Below are 12,205 nucleotides of genomic sequence, written 5' to 3'. Positions count from 1 at the left end.
GTTGGCCCCTCCTCTCAGCATATTAAGGTTGCTTGGATGGCAGCACAGCCCTGTGGTATATCAGTCCCTCCTCCCAGCCAGGTGGCATTCATTTTTGTTATTCTTTAGTTGGAAACAGTTTGCCTCTTAGTTGAATTTTTAAATGGACAAAGTGCAATGTGTTTTCTGCATGTGAAATTTTCAGGAGCTGTGTAGCAGTGGAGATATCACATTAATAGAAAACCTCCAGTTCTTCCCTCACTGGGGGTACGTACACAGCCCTGTTTGAATCCAGTCTCATCCAGCTTCAGGTAGCATTAGATCCTAAAGCACTTTAGTCACTCAAAAGTATACCACAGTTCTCAGAGGAGATACAATAATGCCAAGATCACATCATCTGTGACACAGGGTCAGGTGTAGACAGTTGTAGGAAATATATCTAAGTGCAAGCAACTCCCTGATATAATATTAAAGGTACAGATGAGAGATAGGGAATATCAGCTGAAGGTCTGTTTTGCTCTTCCCATCCCACTGCTGTCGACTCTTACTTCTCTGTGGTATGTTAAATGTGCTGGCAGCTGGGATTACCCTGCTGACCCAGCTCTCCCTTCCTAGTGTTTTCATGTGATGCATGTTTATCAGACCCTGGCAAATTCCACTGTCTCAGGAATGCAAGGACAAAGAATAATCTCTGAAGCCTCATGTCAGAGCAAAGCAAACGAAATGAACAACTAGCAAGAGGGAGGACTGTCACGACTTTTAAATAAAATGATTAAAAACAAATGTATTCTTTAGAAGTGATCTGAGAAGAAGCAGTCATGATTCAGTGTGGAAGAAAAGATATTCGAGTTGAATGTTCTACATAACTGTACTAGTTTGAAAACAAACCAGTGGGAGGCACCAAGTCAGAATAACAATTTAATGGAAATTAAAGAAAAGGGAAAAAAAAGTAAAAGAAAACACTGTCAAACTGACAGAGTCAAGGTACAACCTGACACCCTGTTAGGCAGGGTGGTGGTAGCAGTCTGGTAGAATGGTGGCTGCAGTCCTCTGAAGCAGTGATCCTGTAGTAAAACAGTCTGCTCTTCCTCAGGAAGTCCAATGGTGGCTGTGTAACTCCTGTCCTCTGGAAATCCAGTGGGAAACCCATGTCTCTGGTGGTCAGAGTCCCAGATTATATCCAGGATGGAATGCTTGGTTCCTCCCTCTGGGTGGAGCATCTCACAATGGGGTAATGAGTCATGAGGCAAAGTGTTGATGAGGCTCATTAACAGAAGATAGTCCGGAGGGAGTTATCTCTGAGTCAGGCAGCAGGACAATGATGGGCCATTAACAGAAAGATAGTCTGGGGGGAGGAGGCAAGGAAACACTACCCCACCTGATTTCAACAGCTGATGGGGATGGTAATAGAATACACTGCAACCCAGGACAACAACATAAGATGCCATTTGCATACATGACAAAAGCTTCATTAGGAATATTAGAAGGAAAACATAAGAATGCTCAGAGTAAAATTCTGTAGCCAGGACATATTCAACATCTAACATTAATGTTAATAATGTTAATGTTGCTAGATATTCTTGATTTTTAGTGATAACTTTACAGATCCAGGAACTGCATAGGCCACAATACATTGTTTGTCCTGTTCAGTCTCAATTACTTCCTTCTGTTTGTCAGTAGTCAAAGAGATACAATTTCAGTGATAGACTCTAAAAAGGAAACATCAACTTGAAGAGCATGGACAAAAATTTCATAGCTACAAAAGTAGATAATCTGTAAATGACAAATTAACCCCAAAATAATTCCCACTTTATCCTCAGTAGCGAGAATGAAATTGTTCTCTAAATGCAGTATTTAATCTATTCTTTATGTGTTAACTTTACAAGAGATCATAAAAATCTCTTTAATTTCAACTTTTTACAGTGGTATCTCACCTTACAGACATGTATGGCTATCTCTAAACCTTTGATATACCATTTCTAAAGAGAAATTAATACGCATGATTTTGAAACCATTCATTCAAAGATGCATATGGAGATTTTGTTTAAAGCTTTTTTAGTTAGTTGACAAATATTTTTCATTCTTTTCTCAATACATGATGTTACGTTGGCCAGTATGAAAATTTTCCACTTTAATTTGACCATGACAGCAGCTACAGATGAAGTTTTCCCAGTCACTGGCTGCACAGACCGCTGGAGAACCCTCAAGACTGTCTCTCATGTCTGATGATAGAGCCTGTTTGGTCCTCACCAGAAATAATCACAGTCTTTCTCATTTTCCTGAATATTTTAAACAAGACAAACAAGGATTTTCACTTAGGTTTTATGCTTGATCAGACATTCATTGCTATTATATCTGTAAAAGTACTTTAACAAATTCAGTGTATGCTTTATGAAAGCATGAACCAAGTTTTTAACATCTCTGAAGATGTAGGTACCAATAACTGCCAGGCATCTGGGAGATCAGTGACTTTTGGCCATTAAATCTTCTTTTGTAGCTAGTACGCTGTATAATGAATTTCTTCTTTGTGCTGTAGATAGCCTAGTTCTTTAGCATGTGGATTTTCGAGACAGAAATGGCAAAGTACTTTACTTTCTACTCACGTGAAGGAAACAACATTTAAAAGTAGATGAGGTGTGAAGTTCTATTCCAGTGCTCTGTATCCACTCTTGGCTTTCATCTACATAGGCAGTTTGGATTGTGTGAAAATATATAAACCCCATTGTGACAAGTGAGAACTACTGCAAGTGCTTTTTAACTTAAATATTTAAGTTAAAGCATTTGAAATCTGCTGAAGGCAATCTGTATAAAGGGGGAAAAATATTCAGGGAAATATTCAAACTTGAAAGTTGAGGAAAAAAATGGAAAAAGTGGGCAGTCCAACATGCTAAACCAGCAAAGTCCATTTTCCTGTTTCAGAGACATCTGTAGAAAGTAGGAAGAGAAGGTCAAACCCCCCAGAAGTAATTTCTTTTTCATAATTTTGGCTTTTAGAATGGTTGATGTTTGCTATTGTGTGCAGAACCTTTTATATTCAGCTTTGTCTTCTTTTTACTAAGCAGATAATGGTGCTGTCTCCTCCAGTAGTCTACATGGAGGATTTCGTAGGTCCTTCGATCCACTCACAGCTCCTAATTTTCATCTCTCATCCACCCCATTCATGATAATTTCAACCCCAAGAACAAGTCATCAACCAACATTGCTGTCTTCATGGTACTCCTCTTTCCTGATAAAGGAGAGCAGCCATTCTCCTGACCATTCCTTGGACTCTGACTCTCTGCATTTTTCACTGAACATCTGACCCAAAGCTCAGTGAAGCTCGGGAAAATCAGTAATGGCTTAATAGTTTATTAATAGCTGTAGAAGGTGCCAAAGGCTTATGCAATCTCTTTTTTCTTAATAGTCCCTGTCTTTCTCTCTTCATCTGTAAGCCTCCATTTGAATGCTCATTCCTCAACTCAAACTTACACGCCTTCCAAAACTTCTAAAAATAAACAGCATTACGCATTCCGTGCTTTATTTTCATCCTGTGCTCTCAGTTCACACTTTGCCCTTCATTTTTTATTTCACTGACCACATGAATATTCTTAAATATATTCCTTAATCTTTTACAGTATATAGAAAAAAATTGTCATCTTGTTCTCTCAGGTTGACCTTTTTTGTTGCCCAGTGGTGGATGTAGGATACCCCCCAAAAAAGACAGTAAGGGTTTCATTATCTTTCTGACTATACCTATCCTGCCTACAAGACTAACCCATTTTTTCACTCCCTACTTTTAATTTACATATCTAAATTTTGCCTTCAAAATGGACACCCTCAATTTTCACAGCTTTTCTGTGTTTTGTCATTTCCTTGTGCTTTATCCAGCCTCTTCAGCATCATATTCCTCAATCACTCAGGCCTGCTTCATACCCCATCTCTCTTCCTTTTCAAATAATTCAACAACATATTCTGCTCTGAAATATTTCATTTTCAATCAGTTTTGCTAATAATATAAAGAGAGATGAAATTTAAAAAGTGGTACAGGAAACCACATGGATGACTTAATCACTTAACTGTTTTCCTCTTCATGGTACCCTCCTCCCTTTTGTTTTCACATATTTCTAACTATCACAAAATTCACTTTTTCAATGCATCTACTTACACACGCTGCATATCGTCCCTTCCTCCTAAAAATTTTATTCTCTACATATAAAGCACAGTTAAATGGACTGGTATGGTTTTCCATCTAGTCTGTAGGCTATATTGATTTCTATCCATGTTGCTTATTTTAGGAGAGAAAAAGTGAATAATCTGGCAGATTTTTCTAATAAGTAAATCTCAGCTGCCCTAAGCTTATAATAATTTGCATACTAATATATTCTGTAGATTTAAAGGAGAGTGTCCTAACATGATTAGAATTCACTCATTTTTAGGGACACTAGAGCTGTGTTAATTTGTATGAGCAGGGGGCACAATTAAAGGACAGGTCATTTGGACAGATTGTCCTTGTTCTCCAGTGTTCCCTGACATCTGAAAACAGCCCTTGGAGATGGGATGAAGTTTTCAGGAGGAGCAAAAAACTAGTAAGGCAATCTGAGGGATGGAGCATGGAGTGGGGAAGAACTAAAGGCCAAAGGAAAGACCAAAAAGAGATTTCCACCACCACCTTTCAGAGCAAAATTGTCTTTTCAAAAGTACAATCTTGAGTGAAAAGAGAAAAATATTTAAATAATAAAAATATTAAAATGTTAAAAAATGTAAATATTACTTTCTACAAGAGGTTTCACAGAGTTTTATACACACGTATATCCAAAGAACCTGTATTTCTTAATAAGACTGTATTTTAAAGTCATTTTTCAGTCTGTACAAATTTTTTTGAGATTGTACTATATATTATTCTCCAGAAAGGGTCATTCAATTTCCCAGCCTTTGAATAACACATTTGCTACAGGTTTACTACCAAGAGAAATGTTTCTGTCCTATTATCGTAGTTTCTAAATGAGCAGACTCTCTGGAATGTATAGCTGAAAGACTTCGGCCCAATTTGTTTCCATATGACCACATAAAAAATTAATAATAAAAATTAAGACTTACTACTTTTCAGTGAAATAGTTTTGGCTTTCATTTTCCTTGTGAAATTGCAATTAGCTACTTACATTTAGGATTTTGGATTCTGGTTCTCAGCCTCTTTTTCAGTTGAATTTCTAGAAAGGAAAATGGATAAAATAGAGGAGTAATCAGCATATATCACTTTTTGATAAAATTGATATCTACATAAATATATACATAGACATAAATATTTATAAAATCAATTACAAACACACAGCTATTTTAAACCTGTTCTTAACTGTGGTGAGATTCACAGTAATTTTCTTCACTTCTTAAAATACTGAGAGAAATATAGATTATTTTCACCAATAAATCTGTGAGTAAACAGCAATTTAACTCTGTTTCCCTAATTTATTCTCTTCTGTCGCTCAGTCTGAAGCAACTCAGATGAAGGGTGGCCATTTAGAAAGACTTCAGTTTCAATGTGGAGAAAAAATTACTACACAGACTTAGGTGTAGTAATCCAGACTTTATCTTACAGCCATTAATATGGCTCAGATTATTCTGTTTAAAACCCTGCTAGTGGCAGACCTTCTGCTTGTCCAACAGGCTAGACAGGGCTTTTGTATGGAAAAAAAAAAAGCTGCCAAGCCATTAACCTAGAAAAAAGGAGATCTTTTCTTCAGCCATTCCCTTTATGGGATCTCACAGCAAATTCTCAGGCTTATATGTAACCGCCAACAGGCGACAGCACTGTTTGATGCCAGAGGAATGTATTAGTTGTTCAAGTTCACACAACCTGCAAAGATGTATGAAGAAGCTCCAATGCCAACAGAATGGGAAGTCCAGCTCCATGCTTCTGCCACAGTACAGCCGAGCCATGCAGGGAGAGGTCAGTCTCTCCCTAGTGGGGCAGACACTCCAGGCTGCACAGGTGAACAAACAGAAGTAGGCAGTAACTCTAGCAAAAGAGAAGAAGGGGAAATTGTGGAAAGGGAAAGCTCTGAAGCCTACAAACCTTACAGAGAGCTGTTGGAGTAGGTTCAAGAGCACTACTGTGGATCTGTTCAAATGCCTGGTCACTTGGATGAGCATTTGGATAGCTCTCAAACCTTTACTGATCTGAGCTATGTCTGTTGACTTTTGTCCACTGCCCGTGTCTGTGCTGTGGAGAGCAAGGCTTGGCAGGGGATGAACTGACAGCAGAGCAGGCTAGCTCTAGCCTTCACATTAACACATCCTGTGCTTTGGTATCATACAGCATTCCTAGAGTGGGAGTTTTGGGAAGAGACACTTTGTGCTGCTTGCCAGATGGGACTCGGAGGGTTTTTAAAAAAGTGTGAAAAACCACATGCAAATAAATAGAGTGGTAAAAAAATGTGAATGAGGGAATTTGTTTGGGTTGAGAAATCCCCTACTTCCTGATCCTTCCTCTGACTTTTTTAATTAATAATCATACCTTTTATTAAAAAATGAGGCAGAAGAAGATCTCTGAAAACATGTGGTTGTGCAAAAAACCCAAAATTTGAGGTCTTAGCTCAAACATGATAGACAGGAAACACAACTCAGCCACTTCACAAAAGAAACACTCCCAGGCTGAAGCCTAAAGAGCCTATAGCTTTACTAGTGGGGATTATTTGGTGAAAGAGTGTATGAAATAATATGTTTCACTTTCCAGGACTGGTAGATGGAATTCACTGGACACTAAGTTCAACTGTGACCAGGCTAGACTGGGATCCTTCCCATGTATCTGCCTATCAGTGTATTCTTTTTTTACCTGCTCTCCAAGTTAGGGCCATGAGACTAAAACAGATGTCACATGCAAGGAAGTCATGTATTTTGGTTCACTGAAGCACCCTAACCACTGCCCTTATGCAGCTAGACAGAATTGTGAGGCATTTCTGCAGGATGTTTGGCATGGATCTTCTGGCAAGAGGTAGAATCGGCTTTTTTTTCCCAGTGTAAAACTAAACACATGCATTTTCCCCTCCATTTCACAGCTCTTCATCCAGGCTCCAGCATGTGGACCTCAAAATGCCCTGCTGTGTCATGTAGCAGCTATCAAGCTAAACAATTCGCCTGTCAGATGATTACCCTGCTAACAAAGGCACTGCCACCCATAGTCTGCCCTTTGGGTTGCATGACTGTGTGGTGACCCTTGCCATGGATTCATGGTAAAGGCCTAACCAGCTATAGCACAGAGCAGTTGTCAAATACACAACTGGAATATGAAACAGGAAAAATATCATCAGTGTAAGAAGAAGGGGAAAGTGTAGCATACAATTGCATAAAACTTCGGAGGAGATGAAAATGAAATTTTATTCTTTTCTCATCAAGGCTGTACATTTATGGAACTGACTGCCTTGAGCACTCATTTTAACTTATAAGATTCGTATTTAAAGAGAACAAAACTAGGTGGGATTTGTAATCATAATTTCATGTGCAGTCAGGCTAGCAAGTGAATGACAAATGCGTTGTACAATATATGGATAAACAGCTGAGGGGAGACTAGAATTGCAAATCCATTTGCTAGGTTTGTTATGACACTGTGGCTTTTTGGAACAGAAGTCTTCACACATGCCCAGGCTTTTTCCCCAAATAAAAACCAGAGGTTTGTGAGCTTTGTCGGATTCTTAACAATTATTTTTATTGTGGAATAACATAACTGAAAATTAAATCTCTTGATAAAGTCCTTCAAATGATTTTAACCAGCTGTAGGATGTGTGGCTTTCTGAGAGGATATGACTCTTTTACACTTATTCAGAAAAAAAATTTGAAATGATTCTGTGACCTAGTTACAGGCAACATATTAAAAGAACCTCAAAAATGCAATATACCACTGCATATTGAGAAATACAATTTAACTCCAAGTCCTTCCATTCAAATTAAAGTCTTTTGCCAGAAAGCTCTTTGTCCTGTTTCAGAATGCAATATGCAGAAACACTCTTGCCGGCTGTGTAGCAATCAGAATTGTATTGTAAAGGTTCAAGTCAGTTTCAGGATCATTAAATGAGTCTAATTCTTTTCAAATATCTATGAAGGCATGAACATATCTATATACACATATATATTACATATTATATAGATACAAAGAGCATATACCTTCTCCTTTCTCCCCCCAGTGACTCAAGACATGATTAGACACAATAAAAACCTTGCCTTATGAAACTGATGCTTTTGAGAAGATTGTCAGTGATAGCTGTGCAGCGATATATCCCCTACAAAAGCATGCAATTCTCCCAAGTTTGCTCTCATAAAAGATTTATTTCTATCATAAACCATCACCTGTCTCTTGGTCCTCTGACATTACAATGCTGTCACATTCAGCACAGTGGGGTGGCTGGTGTATTTTCTTTTTTGCAAATATGAAGATTGACAGGCGGTTGACAGTGCTAAAGAACAAGATATGACCAAATACACAACATTTGTACTGGCTGAATAGCTACTGCAAAGAAAGCATAAACGCTCCTTTTTTGACGTCTGAAAATACTCATATATAGAATAAGCCAAATAAATGTGGTGTACATAAAAGGAATGTGGACAGGACTTCTTATCATAAAATATTTTCTAATTGTCACTATAATTTAGTACTTTCTTTTCTCCTTCAGTTTTTCTCTTGCTGCTCACAGTCCATTCCATCTTGCTGGCATGCATTGTTTTTCAGAACAAAGACAGTTTTGTATTGCCTCCTCAGCATCCAACTGGTGGTGAATCACTGCCTTGACGGTACCTGTCACAATTAACTGCGGAGGAAATTTAGGTGCCTTATTTGGTCCACTTAATTGTACCTAAGCAGGACACCAAAGTGGAATGGACATTATAAATACCCCTCAGTGTGTCCTCTGCTCTGAAAGTTGTCATGAGACATTGTTGATTATGGTCCTTATTTTTTTTGCCAACATTCATTATGAAGGAGAATATTAATGACAGAGTATTTATACAGATGTCTCCTTATCGTGACCTTCTTTATCCTTAACAGTCCTGGCAATCTAGTCTCCAGGGGTTTGCATAACCTAGTAAGAACAGATGGATTTCCTTTACAGCTGAGGGTCAAAGGTAAAGAAGCATGTTCTTAGATGTGTCACTACATGAATTAAAATGTAGTAATGAATTTGTGGTGTACTCTGTGACTTTATGTTAGACCTTGACCTTAATATCACATTTAACTGAGCACAATCATAGGTCACAAATTAGAAAGGTTTAAGCAATCTTCTGCTCTATCAAGGGAACCCAATTTAATCAGATCTGATTTAATATTCTGCTCAGAGTTTAGGGAGAACTAGACTAATATTACTAAGAAAGAAAGTGTCACCATAGTTACACCCGTGCTGCAGAAGCACAAAGAGGCATTGGGGGGCAATTCTAGCATTTTGCAGAAGCTTACAGACAAGCATTAGCATTTTTTTATTGTTTTCCTGTTTTACTTTTTTTAAGATGGCTTTTTTCTTTTTTTTTTCGAAGAATGGCCCTTTGAAACTCTTCTAATACCAGCTGTTTGCTACATCACAATTACAAAGAATTGCATCATTGCAGTAATGTGTTTTATCACTCACTGAGAGAACACCTGTGGAGAGGCAAGCCTTCCATATCGCAAAGCACACAAAAGAGCAGGAGTGAACACATCATGCAGAGCCAGCAGCTCAAAGCATGGCCATAGAAGGAACTGCAGAGAGATCCTGAGTACCTGAGAGTGGAAGTAGAGGTGCAGAGTGACTTCATGCCCCTGAGAGTGGCAGCATGGAACAAGTGCTGTCATGTAATTGTACAGATCCAAACCCCATTCCTTTGCAAAAAGCAAAGAAGGAAATAAGAGAAAGTGAGGATAAAGCATGTCAACAGCAAGGTCATGACTTATGTTCAGCCCTGCTTTTTTTCATGTGCACTGTGACTTCTACAGATGTATTCATAACTGTTCACTTAACGCTACATATACATAAACATGCATAATACACATAAGCTTCTCCTCATCTCAGACAAAGCCTGCCAAAATACAAGACTGCACAGAAAATATAATTCTCCAGAAGTGTGAAAATACACTTCACACTGTGAATAGGAATAGAGAAGTCTACTCCACAGGGTTTTAGATTAGATTAACAAACTAATAAATTTGCTGATTTATCTGTCCTTAAATATGCATCTAGATAAGACATACAGTACAGATACAATCTGAACATATCTGATGGATCCAGCTACTTTATGAAGTATAGTAATATAAATACACTTAGTTCCCTTCTACATCTGCTCTAAGTTTGCTGATCAAATGTTGATTTTCTTTCTTGGTTAAGACTGGTCAGTTTTACAGTATCAAATTACATTACTTGAAAGTGTCAGGTGAAAATAACTGATTGTTACCTACAATGTAATCCTGAGTTCGTGTCCAGTAATTTAATTTTCACCTATTCTTGGGAAACACCATGTTTGCTTTTCTTTCTCCTTCAAAAAAGATGATTAACACTGAATCATTCCAGCGTGGTAAAAATGAGTCTGCAGTGCTGAAACAATTCTGCATATGTTAGTGGTGGTCTAAAATAAAACCTTTATATGTTCTATCTTAAAAATTATGTTGAAAATAGAACGTACTGGTCTTACCTCAGAAGGCCCATGCAGATAAATGCTTCAGAAAGACACGGGAATTTGTGTTTATAATTCTTGCTTATTTGAAGATCATCTTAAGCTTGTGTAAGATCTTCCCTCAATGCATTTTATCTATTCCCAATACTAGATCTGTGATTTCACAGAAAGGATGAAATGTGATGATAAAAAAAAAGGGAAATCAAACTTTTTTCACTTACAACTTTAAAACATTTTAAAGAGTCATTTGGAAATTATAGAAATTGGATTGTGGTACTACAGAATAACCTTACTTATATGGAAAGTCGGATCACACCTAGAAAACATTTGCATTGAAAAGGCCAGACTAACATTTTGCAAATTAAATACCACAGTTCATCAGATCAATATAAATCATGTGCCCTATTACATACTACCCTTGACTCTATATCAATATAGAAGTAATTTGTCAATTTTAAAGCTAATGCTGAAATGGTTTAAAGATGAACACAGAAACCCATTTTCCTTAATTGAGATAAACTTGATACGTCAACAAATAACATATGGAACAAAATAAAAAGGAAATCCTCCAATAATTTAGCTTGAGTCAACACCATTTGCATAAGCCTGCAATTAAGGAAAAATGAAAGCTGCCTATATCCCATGGTTTTTTCCTGTTTATTTTGGCACACTTAAATATAACTCTTGCCATTTGTGCATGGGAGGGAGAAAAAGGAGTGATTGTCAATATGTAGGGAACTCTATCTCAGCAAAGTAACTGCAAAACCTTTTACCAAAAAGAGTCGTGAACTTAAGTTTCCTGCAATCTTGTTAAATTTCCAAAATTTAGAGATACTTGACAGTAAATTAAGACTGTGCAGCAATTTAAGGTAAAACTAGGAAGTAGTTGGGGAATCATTGAGTTATAAGCAGGAAGAGCTTTCTTTAATTTTATTCATTCCATTTGCAGTTAAGACTGTTGTAAAACCTCTCAAGCAGCTATTATCCTGACAATAGTCAAATTCAGTGAGAACCTAGAGCCTCTGAAAGAAGAGGGGACTGTAAGAAGTTGCAGTTTTCTTTGTAGAACTGTTGTAAGCGACCTACATTAGACAAACTTCACAAAGTTAAAAAAAGATAACAATTTCCAGTCTATATTACCAGGATTTAGCTGTAGTTTACTTTAATTCTCTTTTCCCAGCCCTTATCTAGTGATTCACAAAAGCAATCAGCTAGGTCAAGAGGCTGCACATCTGGATTGGCATATTTTCAAAACCAGAGAACCTTTGAGAGGAAGGAATAAAAAAAAAAGTCGGTAAGTATGTTACACTGTCCTTGATTCTCACAGCTACAAACTGGATTTCAACCTAGTATTCAATGCCTGAGTTACTGTTGTTTTTGGAAGAAGTAGCAAAGCCAAATACCTCAGTGCCAACAGATTTCTTCCCAGTGCTTTCCTTTCTTCCCGGCTCCTGGTATTTCCTTCCAGCTAAGCACATTTCCCAATGAGAAATTTCCCATTTCCCTTTGTAATCCTGCATTTTCCAAGTGTCTCATTCACTCACCAAAAAAAAAGAGATCTCAAAGCATTTTCATTGACAATACAAAAAATGGTTGCAATTTACTGATGTCTTTGATAACTTTG

At 37.5% G+C, this 12,205-nt stretch overlaps 1 long non-coding RNA gene across 1 annotated transcript; it reads right to left on the bottom strand.

The window, feature by feature from the left end:
• Nucleotides 1-4,875: 4,875 nt before the first annotated feature.
• LOC125319600 lies at nt 4,876-9,789 on the bottom strand. Its single transcript, XR_007200824.1, has 3 exons — nt 9,695-9,789; nt 5,810-5,971; nt 4,876-5,165 (listed from the first exon to the last, which is right to left on the bottom strand). It is a non-coding gene; the product is annotated as an uncharacterized LOC125319600 (long non-coding RNA).
• Between the last annotated feature and the right edge of the window lie 2,416 nt (nt 9,790-12,205).

This window comes from Corvus hawaiiensis, chromosome Z, assembly GCF_020740725.1.
Source record: "Corvus hawaiiensis isolate bCorHaw1 chromosome Z, bCorHaw1.pri.cur, whole genome shotgun sequence".
Classification (NCBI taxonomy): Eukaryota; Metazoa; Chordata; class Aves; order Passeriformes; family Corvidae; genus Corvus; species Corvus hawaiiensis.
This window is presented reverse-complemented; position numbering and strand designations above follow the sequence as displayed.